At 51.1% G+C, this 13,002-nt stretch overlaps 1 protein-coding gene across 3 annotated transcripts in view; it reads right to left on the bottom strand.

The window, feature by feature from the left end:
- The window catches only part of NACC1 (nucleus accumbens associated 1), a 75,195-nt gene that overhangs the window by 1,269 nt on the left and 60,924 nt on the right, over positions 1–13,002 (bottom strand). The window lies entirely within an intron of this gene.

The raw sequence follows: 13,002 nt of genomic DNA, 5'->3' as shown, positions 1-13,002 counted from the left end.
GTGAAAAAGTAATTCCCCCTAAACCTAACAACTGGTTGTGCCACCCTTGGCGGCAACACCTGCAATCAAGCATCTGTGATAACTGGCAATGAGTCTTTCACATCGCTGTGGAGGAAATTTGGCCCACTGTTTTACAGAATTGTTTTAATTCAGTTGCATTGGAGTTTTTTGGCCTGTTTAAGGTCATGCCACAGCATCTCAATTGGATTTAAGTCCAGACTTTGATTAGGCCACTCCAAAAAGTTAATTTTGTTTTCTTTTTCAATTCCATTAAGAGGTGGACTTCCTCGTGTGTTTTGGATCATTGTCCTACATAACCCAAGTGCGTTTACGCTTGAGGTCACAAACTAATGGGTGGACATTCTCCTTCAGAATTTTCTGGTAGATCGCAGAATTAATGGTTCCATCAATTATGGCAGGTCGTCCAGGTCCTGAAGCTGCAAAGCAGCCCCAGATCATCACACTACAACCACCAAGTTTGACTGTTAGTATGATGTTCTTTTTATGAAATGCAGTGTTAGTTTTACTCCAGATGTAACTGACAAACACCTTCCAAAAAGTTCAACTTTTGTCTCATCATTCCACAGAATATTTTTCTAAAAGTCTTGTGGAATATTCAGGATGTTTTTTGGCACATGTGTGGTGAGCCTTTGTATTCTTGTTGGTCAGCAGTAGCTATTGTTTTGGAAGTCTACAATAGATGGCATTTTTGCCCAGCCTCTTTCTTAGTGTTGAATCATGAACACTGACCTTAATTGACGCAAGTGAGGCCTGCAGTTCTTTAGATGTTGTTCTGGGTTCTATTATGACCTCCTGGATGAGTCCTCTTGGAGAAAACTGTACCAAGTTTTCTCCATTTATGGATAATGGCTCTCACTGTGGTTCATTGATGCTCACTGATGTCCCAAAACCTTAGTAATGGCTCTGTAACCCCATGTTATTTACTTGGTTTCTCATCTGCTCTTGAATTTCTTTAGACGGTGGCACGGTGTGTTGCTTTTTGAAATCTTTTAGAGTGCTTCACTTTGTCAGACAGCTTCTATTTAAGCGATTTCTTGATTCAAAAGGTCTGGCAGTAATCAAGAGTGTGCCAAGTGAAATTTAACTTGGCTTTAACTTGGTGGGGGGGGGATACATTTTTCACATTGGGCCAGGCAAATCTGTGTAAGGGATGTGGCAGCTATTCAGCTATGGAAGCACAAAGCATTGGAGGAGGAGGAGGAGGAGGAGGACATGGCAATGGGTTTTTTTTTTTTTTTGGAAGATAAAGATAATTTAGTATATGCAAACAAAAATCAAACCAAGACATGCTGTGTCAAGGAATACAATGAGCTATAAAGCTGTGAGACAAATGGGTTTAGAGTCCAACTCCTGCCAAACCATTGTCAAATATTAAATTGCCATCCAGGTCCTCCACTATATTCAAAGCCTAAAAGATAAAGTATTAGGGCAGGTGGTGGTCATGCCGCTTATCCCTGTTCAAAAACAAAAAGCTGCGTGACCTTATCCTGCATGACATAATTCCATCCCCAGAAAATGTATAATATTAAACAAAGGCCCTGCAATCACCTTTCCTCAACCTAGAGTATCTTATTTTTTTTTTACAACAAAAGACAAGTCTTGTTACTTTACTGTACAAAACACTACTGTATTAAAAAGGGAGAGAAAAAGGAATCCATACATATGGAAGTTTTGAGGTGCCAGAAATTCAAACAAAAATACCATTAAAATGTCCTCCAATTAAACATATACAGTGTATTTTCCCAGATTAATCTTCCTGACAAAGCTCATTGCGAAGCGTGTTGAAGAACAAGATACCATCTTTATTCACCCAGTTCAAAGAACCATGTTTCTGCTGGAATTACTTGATGGCTCACAAAAATTGAGCTACGCAACAGTGTATGTATGATAGGATATGGGTGTATGAGAAGGTACTCATACTAGGGAAAGAAAAAATAAAATTTGATTTTTGACTTATCGTAAAATCCATTTCTCTGACAGACAGTTCCTGGCATTCATAATTATTGGGTTATACTGCCCCCTACAGGAGAACACTAGGCAGAAAAGAATTCTGACTACACCCATGGGCAGTCCCAGGGGGTATACTCCCACTCTCTGCTATAGCCACTCAGTTTTGTTACAAGGAGTGACAGGAAAATAATAACTCCTCAGAGGGGTGGGTGCTGTGTCAGTCAATGATCATCAGAGAAATAGATTTTACGGTAAGTCAAAAATCCCATTTTCTCTTTCATTCATTGACGGACACAGCTTCTGGTCGTCATAACCATTGGGACCTCCCAAAGCAGTGAGGGGTGGGAACGACCAAAAAATTCCCAAGGCTAAACATTAGCCAACCAGGCAACAAGAGCTCAACCAAACAACTGGAGCCCACCTAAAAAAATACACCCTCAAAGAGGGTCAGGTCCTCTAAACAGCAGCCTGCAAAACCTTGCGGCCAAAGGAAGCATCCGGAGATGCCAACACAGCCACTTTATAAAACGTTGTATAAGTGTGCACCGACGACCAAGTGGCCTCCTTGCACACCTGCGTCACTGACGCCCAATGACAGAAGGCCCAGGAGGCACTAAGCGCCCTAGTAGAGTGCGCCTTGACAGGGAAAGGAGGAACCTGACCCCTGATGGAATAGGCCTGAACCACTGTCTGCCTGATCTATATGAAAATGGTCGGGGAGGAAGCGGACAACCCTTTTCGAGGTCTATTTTAGCACAAATAGAGTGTCTGTATTCCTGAAAGACTCCGCAGCTGCCAGGTACACCCTAATTACCCAGACCACATCCAAGGCAATTTCCTTTGTATGTTTAGGCCTGGGACACTGGGAAGTCAACACAATGTCTTCATTCAAATCAAAATCAGAGACAACCTTTGGAAGGGACGACGGACAGGGGCGAACCACCTAATTCTTGTGAATCACCAGAGAAGGTGAACGACAGGATAACGCTGCCAGTTCAGACACACTGCGTGCAGAGGTGATAGCCACCAAAAAGGCCACCTTCTGGGACAGCGTAAGCAGGGAAATCTCCTGAATATTTTCAAATGGAGGCTTCTGTAGAGCTGAAAGCACCAAACTGAGGTCCCAAGGCGGCAATGAAGCCCGCACTGGAGGGACCAAATGTCCAGATGGACACCCTGAAGAAAGGTACGCACCAGGGAGTGTGTGGCCAAAGGTCATTGGAAGAAGACCACCAAAGCGGACACCTGGCCCTTGATGGTACTCAAGGCCAACTTCTGTTCAACCCCTTGAAGGAAGGTTAAGATGCGAGCCACCGAGAAGGAGCGAGGATGAACCCCAAGCGACTCACACCACGCAATGTACGTCTTCCACATGCAATGGTAGATCTTCCTAGAAGTAGATTTCCTAGCTTCAGATAAAACCCTATCCTTCAGCACCTGGTGTTCAACAGCCAAGCCGTCAAAGCCAGTGACTGTAAAGCAGGAAGGAAGATCGGTCCTTGGGACAGTCCAGAGCCACTAAGATGACTAGGATCCCTTCAGCTTCGATCCGGGTTAGGAGACTTGGCAGAAGCTTGAGAGGAGGGAAGGCATAAATCAGGAGATACTGACCCCACGGGCCACCAGCGCATCTGTGGCATTCGCCAGAGGATCCCTTGACTGAGCCACATTTCTCTCTCTACTTTTCTGTTGAGCTGAGATACCAACAGATCCACCTCGGGGGGGGGGGGGGGGGAGCACCTCCTGAGACACAGCTGATGAAACAACTCTGGTCCGCCTGCCAATATTCTACCCCAGGAATGTGTACGATGGAGAGGGCTGGAACGAACCACTCTGCCCACCTTAGAATGCCAGCTATCCCCAGAGCCACCAGGATACTTCTTGTGTCCCCAAGATGATTGACAAAAGCCACGGCCCTGACATTGTCCGATTCAATGCGCACTGGACAACCCTGAAGACGATCTGTCCAATGATCCAGACAGCCTGATCGCTCGGAGTTCCAAGACATTGATCGGTAGTCTGGACTCTTCCATTGTCAAGATCCCCTGAGCAGAATGCTTGCCGAGGATGCTTCGTGATGACCACTGTCCAATACAAAAAGGGAAGGATTTTCCCAGCTAAAGCGCAAGAGAACAAAGCCACCATAACAGGGACTCCCTCGTTCCTCGACTCAGCTGGATCTGATTGTCCAGAGACTGCGGAGTCTTGTCCCATTTAAACCAGAAACTCCCTGTGCAGGGACCTCGTATGGAACTGTGCAAACCGAGCTGCCTCGAAGGTAGACACCATCAGGCCAAACATCCGCATGCAGGAGGTGAATTGTAGCCTGCAATTTCTGGAGTTTGTCCAGGGGAAGGAGTAGCTCTGGCACTTCTGAAAATTCAGAATCCAGCCGAACTCCTGCCGAGTTCATATTGTGATCTCCAGGTTTTCCACCAGAGCAGAGGGAGATTCCACTCGCAGAAGGAGATCATCCAAGTAGCCCAGTGCTGCGATCCCCCCGTTGGCATAGCAATGCTAGCACCGGGGCTAACACATTTGTGAAGACCTGAGGAGCACGAGACCAAAGAGTAACGCCACAAACTGATAATGCTCCTCTCCCACAGCAAAGCGGAGAAAACGCTGATAACGGGCACATATTGGAATGTGAAGGTAGGCATCCTTGATATCGATAGAGGCGAGGAAATCTCCCTGACGCAGGAATGTCACCACCGTTGGAATGGATTCCATTCTTAACTTCTGTACCCACACAAAGCGGTTGAGCGCCTTGAGGTCCAGGATTGGACGCACTTTGCCTTTCTTCCTGGGGACTGTGAACAGGATTGAGTAAAAACCCTGAAAGCATTCTGAAGTCAGATCCGGGAAAATCACCCCTTGAAGGAACAGGTCTTGTACCGCACGAAACAGGCCCTGTAAGCGGTCTGGGGACAGGTGCAAGTTGGAAGGAAAAAACATTGCCGGGGGACAAGAGCGAAACTCGATCTTGTAGCCGAACCAAATTACTTTGTGGACCCACTTGTCTTGCACTAGGGAAGTCCACAGATCCGGAAACCAGCAAAGACGTCCCCCCACCCCAAATACGGGTAAGGGCACACCTTCATGCTGAAGGAGTCTTGTCCGCTGATCTGGAGAAGCCCGATCTTGACTTGCCAGACCAAGTTCATTCGGATCCTCCTGAAGAGGCCGTGAAAGGCTTCGAGCCCTTGTCATTCGACCCTGAGGGATGAAAAAACTTCTTATGAGCTGAGAAGGAAGGCCCACGTCAGTGACGAGGATTCTTGCCCTTAGTAGCCTGCAGAAGAAAAGTACTCTTCTCCCCTGTGGGACCTTGAATGAGGTCATCCAAGGTAGCCCCAAACAGGTGATCTCCTTAGAAAGGAAGATCAGTCAAGGACTTTTTTGAAGTCTGACCCGCAGACCAGGACTTGAGCCAAAAGGCACGCCGAATGACCACTGCCAAACAGAGGCGAGCCATCGTCACCTGAAAGCCGCCACCACCACCTGGGACACAAGGGACTCCAAGACCACTGTCAGTGCATGGATGGATGGTTTGGACCCTGAGGGACCCGCAGCCTCAGCGAGGGCATCAGGTGAGGAAATGTGCTCCAAAGACTCCATGAGTGACCAGGGGAACCACACACAAAAAAAAAAAAAAACACTGCTAAGGGACAACCCCCACCGCGCTGGCAGCACCACCCGCCAGGCACAAAGCACCAAGTGATCCTTAGCAGAGAGGGAGAGGACCCAACAAGACTAACCCCCAGAAACAAGCACCTGCAGCCACCAGGATAATTCACTACACATGTGGCGATTAGGAAGTAAAATGATCCAGGAGTCAGCACCAGGGGATGAGGAGGTGCTCCCACCGCCGAAACAGCCACCCCCACAGGGCTTCACTGGCATGGCCGCCGCTATTTTCAATGGCTAACCACAGCCAAATGGCGACCGGACTACACAAACATGGCTGCCGTGTATAGGAATACACAGGCTACAACAAAATGACGGCACCATGAGGCATACAGGGACCCAGGAGGGAGAGCAGGCTTCAAGGACAGATCCAGGCAGGATGAGGGTGCTCTGGCAGGAGCCTCCACCAGGTACAACCCCCCTGCACAGTCAATCGCCCAGTCGCGCACCCCCCTGGCCCCCAGCGCTAGTAAGCGACCTGCCCCCACCCTAGGAACAGTGGCCAGACCACCGAAATAGCCCCAGCGGGGTAGGTAAGGGACTTGGCAAGTGGGGAGGGGGTGCCTGCGGGAAAGAGGGGAATCTAGGGGTCCAACTGTCCCAAGGACTGCCCGACGTCCACTCAAAAATCCTCCAGGGAGAGAGCGGGGGAAAGCTACTCACTATACCAGGAACCAAGTGGGCACTGCTCCAGACAGAACCCCTCTCTATCGCAATGGGGGGCTGTCGGCCAGGAGGAACGATGCGACTCGGGCCCAGACCCGGCCGCATGCAACCTTGCAAGACATTCAACTTGCAGGCCAGCCCCAGTCCAGTGGTGCTATGTGGTGGCCAACCTAGCGCAGAGCTGAGGTCTGCGTGCGCTCGCTCGCTGGCCAGACTGGGGTGACCATTGGATCCAGATTATCCAGCCCGTCGCCCAGTCCGGCAGTTGATTGTAGAGCTCACATGAAAAATCCAGGAGAAAAAATTTCTATCTGAAAAGAAAAAAACTGAATTTTTGTAAAATCTTACCGTAAAATTCCTTTCTCTGAGTCCTCCGACAGTCGCCGCCCACTCACAAGTCTTCACCAATGGTTATTGACCTTTGCTCCGTAGGAGTAGCTAGGCAACAAGAATTGTTAATACAAAGCTTTTAACATAGACACACCCCTAGGGGCTGTCCCCTCAGTCAATACCTCCCTGCACCAGCATTCCCAACTCAGTTTGGTAGCATAGCAGTAAGAGTACACAAAAACCCCAAAAGAGGGGCGGGGGGCGGCAACTGTCGGAGGACTCAGAGAAAGGAATTTTACGGTAAGATTTTACAAAAATCCAGTTTTCTCTTACGTCCTCCGACAGTCGCCACCCACTCACAAGTCTTCACCAATGGGATGTCCCAAAGCAGTGTAGACATGAGGGGTGGGAGACGCAATCGCAGAAAGGCAACGCAGTACCCACATCAGAGAAAGGAACCTTACCACAGTAAGAGAACCAACCGGGCAACAGGAAAAAAAAACGTGCTCAACAGGAGCAACAACCCAGGAAAAACAAGTAACCCAGGGGTAAAACACCCCAACAACCAAGGGCCCATGAAAACAAGGGTCCCTAGGAGACTGCCGCACTGAGAACTTTACGGCCAAAGGAGGCATCAGTCGATGCCTGAACATCCACCTTATAGAACTTTGAGAAGGTGTGAACGGACGACCAAGTCGCCGCCTTACACACCTGGGCCACAGAAGCCTGATGACGGTAAGCCCAAGACGTACTCAAAGAGCTGGTAGAGTGCGCCTTCACAGGGAAGGGAGGAACCTTCCCCTTTAAGGCATAGGCTTGTTCAATGATCTGTCTGATCCATTTGGCGATGGTCGCAGCCGACGCCGCCATGCCCTTCCGAGGTCCCTCAGGAAGGACAAAGAGGGAATCAGACTTGCGAAAAGATTCAGTGGACGACAGGTAAACCCTGATCGCCCGGACAACATCCAAGGAATGTAAGGCAACCTCCTTCGGATGCTTAGGCTTCGCGCAGAGCGAAGGCAAGACAATGTCTTCATTCAGGTGAAATTCCGATATCCTTTTCGGAAGAAAAGAAGGGTTAGGCCGCAGGACCACCTTATCCTTGTGGACCACCAGGTAGGGAGAATTGCAGGACAAAGCTGCCAGCTCCGACACCCTGCGAGCCGAAGTGATCGCCACCAAAAAGACAACCTTCTTGGACAATAGAGACAACGAGATCTCCCTGATCTTTTCAAAGGGAGCCTGTTGCAACACGGACAGAACCAAGTTCAAGTCCCATGGGGGTAAAGAGTCCCTCATAGGAGGGGCCAAATGTCGCACCCCCTGAACAAAGGTGCTAACCAATGAATTAGACGCCACAGGGCGTTGAAAGAGAACGGCCAGTGCAGAAATCTGACCCTTAATCGTGGCAAACGCCAAACGCTGGTCTACGCCCGTTTGAAGAAAAGCCAACACTCTCGACACCGAGTATGAGCGAGGGGAATACCCCCTGGACTCACACCAGGCAAAATACGCTTTCCAAGTACGGTAATAAATCTTCCCCGAAGAGGCTTTCCTAGCCTTGATCAAAGTGGGAAAGTCAGGACCTGGCTTTCAACAGCCAGGCCGTTAAAGCCAGCGACTGTAAAGCAGGATGGAATATCGGCCCTTGAGACAGGAGATCTTCTCGAAGTGGCAGACGCCATGGAGCGTCAACCGCCAGATTTACGAGGTCTGCGTACCAGGACCGGCGAGGCCAGTCCGGCGCTACCAGAATCACCGTGTGCGGTTCCGAGGCTAACCTGCGAAGGAGCCTGGACAGCAGCTGAATCGGTGGAAAGGCATACATCAGACGATACTGATGCCAGGGCGCCACTAACGCGTCTGCCCGAGGATCGCGCGTCCTTGCCACGAACCTTTCCACCTTGTTGTTCAGACGAGACGCGAACAGGTCCACATCTGGGGAACCCCACTTCGCACACAACATCTGGAAGACATCCGGGTGAAGGGACCATTCTCCCTGGTCCAGGGTCTGGCGACTCAGATAATCCGCCTGCCAGTTCTCCACCCCCGGAATGTGAACTGCCGTTATCGCCGGGACGTGCGTCTCGGCCCAAGACAGAATGTCGGCTACTTCCCGAGCCGCTCGGGCACTCCTGGTGCCCCCTTGGTGGTTGATGTAAGCCACCGCGGTGGCATTGTCCGTCTGAACCCGAACCGGACAGCCCCGAAGCCGGTCCGTCCATCTCAGAAGGCAAAGCTTTATCGCTCTCAATTCCAGAATGTTGATCGGGAGGGAGGATTCCTCCCCCGACCAAGTTCCCTGGGCGGACAGAACGCCCAGAACACCACCCCAGCCCGACAGGCTGGCATCCGTGGTGAGCACCGTCCACGACAATGGATGAAAAGACTTGCCCCCCGACACCGCCGGGGACTGGAGCCACCACAGAAGATCCCTTCTGGTGTCGTGGCTCAATGAGATCCGCAGATCCAGGGATTGCGGCCGCCCGTCCCACTTGGTCAGAAACTCCGCCTGGAGACCCCGCGTGTGAAACTGGGCAAAAGGGATCACCTCGAAAGACGAGACCATTAGGCCTAGACATCTCATGCATGTCCGGAGAGACGAGTGTCGGTTGCCCCTGAGGGACCTGACCTCGTCCTGAAGAGTCCGAAGCTTGTACTCCGGCAGGAAGACCTTCGCTTGGACAGAGTCCAGAATCATTCCCAGGTAGGGAAGGCGAACCGAAGGACACAGAGTCGACTTCGGAAAGTTTATGGTCCAACCGAACGCCTGCAGAGTCCGCATCGTGGTGGACAGGTCGGTCACCAGGCTCTGACTGGCGTTCAACCGTATCAGGATATCGTCCAGATATCCCAAGACAGCAATGCCCTGTGCTCGCAACAGGGCCAGAACCGGCGCCAGCACTTTGGTAAAAACCCGCGGAGCCGAAGCGAGACCAAAAGGTAACGCCACGAATTGGTAATGATCCTCCGCAATGGCGAATCGAAGGTACCTCTGGTGACCCTCGAAAATGGGGATGTGTAGGTACGCAGCTTTCAGATCGATGGAGGCCATGAATTCCCCCGGACTCAGGGTAGCCACCACTGAGCGCAGGGATTCCATGCGAAACTTGCGAACCCGCACAAAGCGGTTCAGAGCTTTCAAGTCCAGAATCGGACGCACTTTGCCCTCCTTTCTGGGCACAGTGAACAGATTGGAGTAAAACCCCCGAAATCCGTCCCAATGAGGCACCGGGACCACCACCCCCTGGGCCCGCAGGTCCCGCACCGCCAGGTGCAAATCCTGCAAGCGCTCCGGAGACAGCTGAAGATTTGAGGGAAAAAATCTGCCCGCCGGCGAGAGAGAAATTCGATCTTGTAACCAGATCGAACGATTTCCTGAACCCACCTGTCCCGAACGGGGGCCAGCCAAGGTTGTAGGAAACCGCGCAGACGTCCCCCCACCCCAGAAACGGGTGAGGGCGCCCCTTCAGGCAGAAGTGGTGTGGGAAGTCGAACCGGACTGGCCGGACTTCTGCTTCCCTGCCCACGGCTTCTTCTGGGAGCCTTGGCCTTTGAAGGGCTTGCCCTTGGACTGCGACCGAAAGGCACGAAAGGACCCCTGAGAGGGCCTAGACGAGGAATACCGCTTCCCACGGAAAGACTTACGTTTGAAAGATTGGGGCAGGAGAGTACTCTTGCCCCCAGTAACCCCTTTTATCAGGGTATCCAAAGCCTCGCCAAAAAGGCGAGACCCCGCGTAGGGAAAATCCGCCAGAGTCTTGCGAGAAGATTGGTCGACCGTCCAATTCTTCAGCCAAATCAGACGACGGTTCAGTACCACCACGCTGGACAGGCGAGCAGCCAAGGGAGCTAAATTCAAGTCCGCATCACACAAGTACATGACACCCTGATGGATCTGGTCCACCATAGCCAACGTGGTAGGCGGAGCAGAATCAGCCGCCAAGGTGCGCCTGAGCATCTTGGTCCAATCAGCAACAGCCTGTGCCGCCATAATGGAAGCAAAAATAGGCTTCAGCATAGAACCAGCCACCATATAAGCATGACGGGCAAGAGACTCTATTCTCCTGTCGGTAGGGTCCCGGAAAACCGGGGTATCCTCAGAAGGTACCGCAGTAGCCTTGTTCAAAACTGCTACCGCGTGATCCACCGGAGGCGCCACACACCAACACTCGTCGGTGGCAGGTGCAAATGGATAAAGTAATTTAAACTTATTTGGCAAAATAAAGGCTTCTTTAAAATGCGCCACTGCTCATTAACCGTATGGTGAAATTCAGCAGGGCAGGGAAAAACCTGCGCTGATTTGCGAGCCCTCTGTGTTCCGAATGCAGACATCCTAGCAGGAGGAGTAGGCTCATCCTCCAGGTGCAAGGTGTCCTTTATGGAAGCAATCAGCTCATTCATGAGTGCAAGCTCTTCAGGCGAGCAAGGGGGAGAAACATCAACCCCCTCCACCTCAGGCTCTCCCTCAGACCCCACAAGGTCCAAAGATGAGCGGGACCCTGAGAAGGGTACGCCAGCCACAGCAGCCACATCGCCCTCTGAATCAGAGGAAATGGATAACCTGGCCCTTTTTGCGGATCGTTCAGCCAGCAGCATCTGCACCTGAGACACCAAGGAAGCCACTACAGTGGTCAGATCGGCCCCCTCGGGGGGGTGCAGCAGCCCCCTGGTCCCCCACCAGGGCGGGGGGAAACTTGCTATCCTGAGAATCCATGCCCCAGTACAGAAAAGAAATAAAGGTACTGGCCCTTTAAAACCACGGTGAGCGCAGCCCACCGCACACTGCTGTATGCACTGACCCCGCAGGGATAGACATATACTGAGCAAGGAATGACAGGACAGACAGGTAAAAACCTGGAGAGAGCACACCAGACTGCTGCCACCGATCGCTGTTCCCAGGGAAAGAGGAAGTGATGCAATGCTGACTGATTGATATAGCCTATGGAAGGCTCCAGCAAAATGGCCGCTCGGCAGAGGGAAAAAAGCTACAATAAAATGGCGCCGCCATGTGCATGAGTAGTATCGCCCGCCAAAATGACGGCGAATGGCGCCAAAACACGGCGCTGCATAGAGACAGGGCCGGTCACAGTATACAGGCAAATAAAATCGCGGATCGCCGCACACACACATGTCTGCACACAAAACTGCACCCAGAGCATATTAAACAGCAGAGCAGGATGCCCCCCCCCCTCGCAGCCCACAGGCATGCAGCCACACAGGGATCTGACAGGGAGCCCGCAGTAACACAGACATGGAGGGTAATACACAGCCACAGACTGACACCCATACAGAAAAAGGTCCCCACACAGAAGGTGCTTACCATACCAGATGGCGTGGGGAGCCGTCTCCAGTGACAAACCGCTATCAGGGCAGACAGGGAGTGCCGCAGCCAGGACGCTTGTGGACCGCAGTCATGGCGTCCAGTGAGGTAGCCACCTCACAGGCAGCATCCCTGCAGCGAACAGGGATGGGTCGTTCAATGTGCCAGGGTAAAACCTAAGCTGAACGCTCGATGGCAGGCTGGGGATCCATCTGGCTCTCAGCCCTGGGATGCAGGGCGGCCAGTCCGAGACCCAGCTCCGCATGATGTTTCTTCATCAGAAGATCCCTAAACTAAGGCTGGCAAAATAACAGCTAGCAAGGAAAAGAGAAAAATACTTGAAATAAAATCAAAGAAAGGGTAGAAGGCTGAGACTGAGCCCCAGCACAGGATAGCCAGCTACTCCTAAGCTAGGCAAAGTCAAACTGAGTTGGGAATGCTGGTGCAGGGAGGTATTGACTGAGGGGACAGCCCCTAGGGGTGTGTCTATGTTAAAAGCTTTGTATTAACAATTATTGTTGCCTAGCTACTCCTACGGAGCAAAGGTCAATACCCATTGGTGAAGACTTGTGAGTGGGCGGCGACTGTCGGAGGACGTAAGAGAAAAAAAATTTGCCAGGACCAAAGACCCCAGAAAGGAACTAGGTCCTTACTCCTGACTAGGCAGAAAAAAAAACAACTGGGGGCAGTATAACCCAATGGTTATGAATACCAGAAGCTGTGTCCGTCAATGAACGAAAGAGAAATATTTGTTACTTCGTAAGAAAAAAAAAAAGTTTAAATTAAAGTGGAACTTTAGCCAGAAAATGGACTCTTGCTAGATCACTTCAGGCTGGCACCTTTTGCAGGTATAGCTGCACGGCTGAGCTTGTAGAGGCCGATCCGCTGATGGCCTAAAAGGTTTACTGTTGCTCAGGGGCTCTGGGCTTCATCAAAATGGCAGCCTCTAACAAGAAGAAACAGGAGCACTAATTTTGGTAGTCTAATTATTAATGTGGAATGCGTGTTCCTTGCAAAAAAAAAAG

This window comes from Pelophylax lessonae (genome assembly GCF_965119305.1).
Source record: "Pelophylax lessonae genome assembly, chromosome: 4".
Classification (NCBI taxonomy): domain Eukaryota; kingdom Metazoa; phylum Chordata; class Amphibia; order Anura; family Ranidae; genus Pelophylax; species Pelophylax lessonae.
The sequence above is the reverse complement of the archived record's forward strand: the minus strand, read 5'-3'. Positions and strand labels throughout refer to the sequence as shown.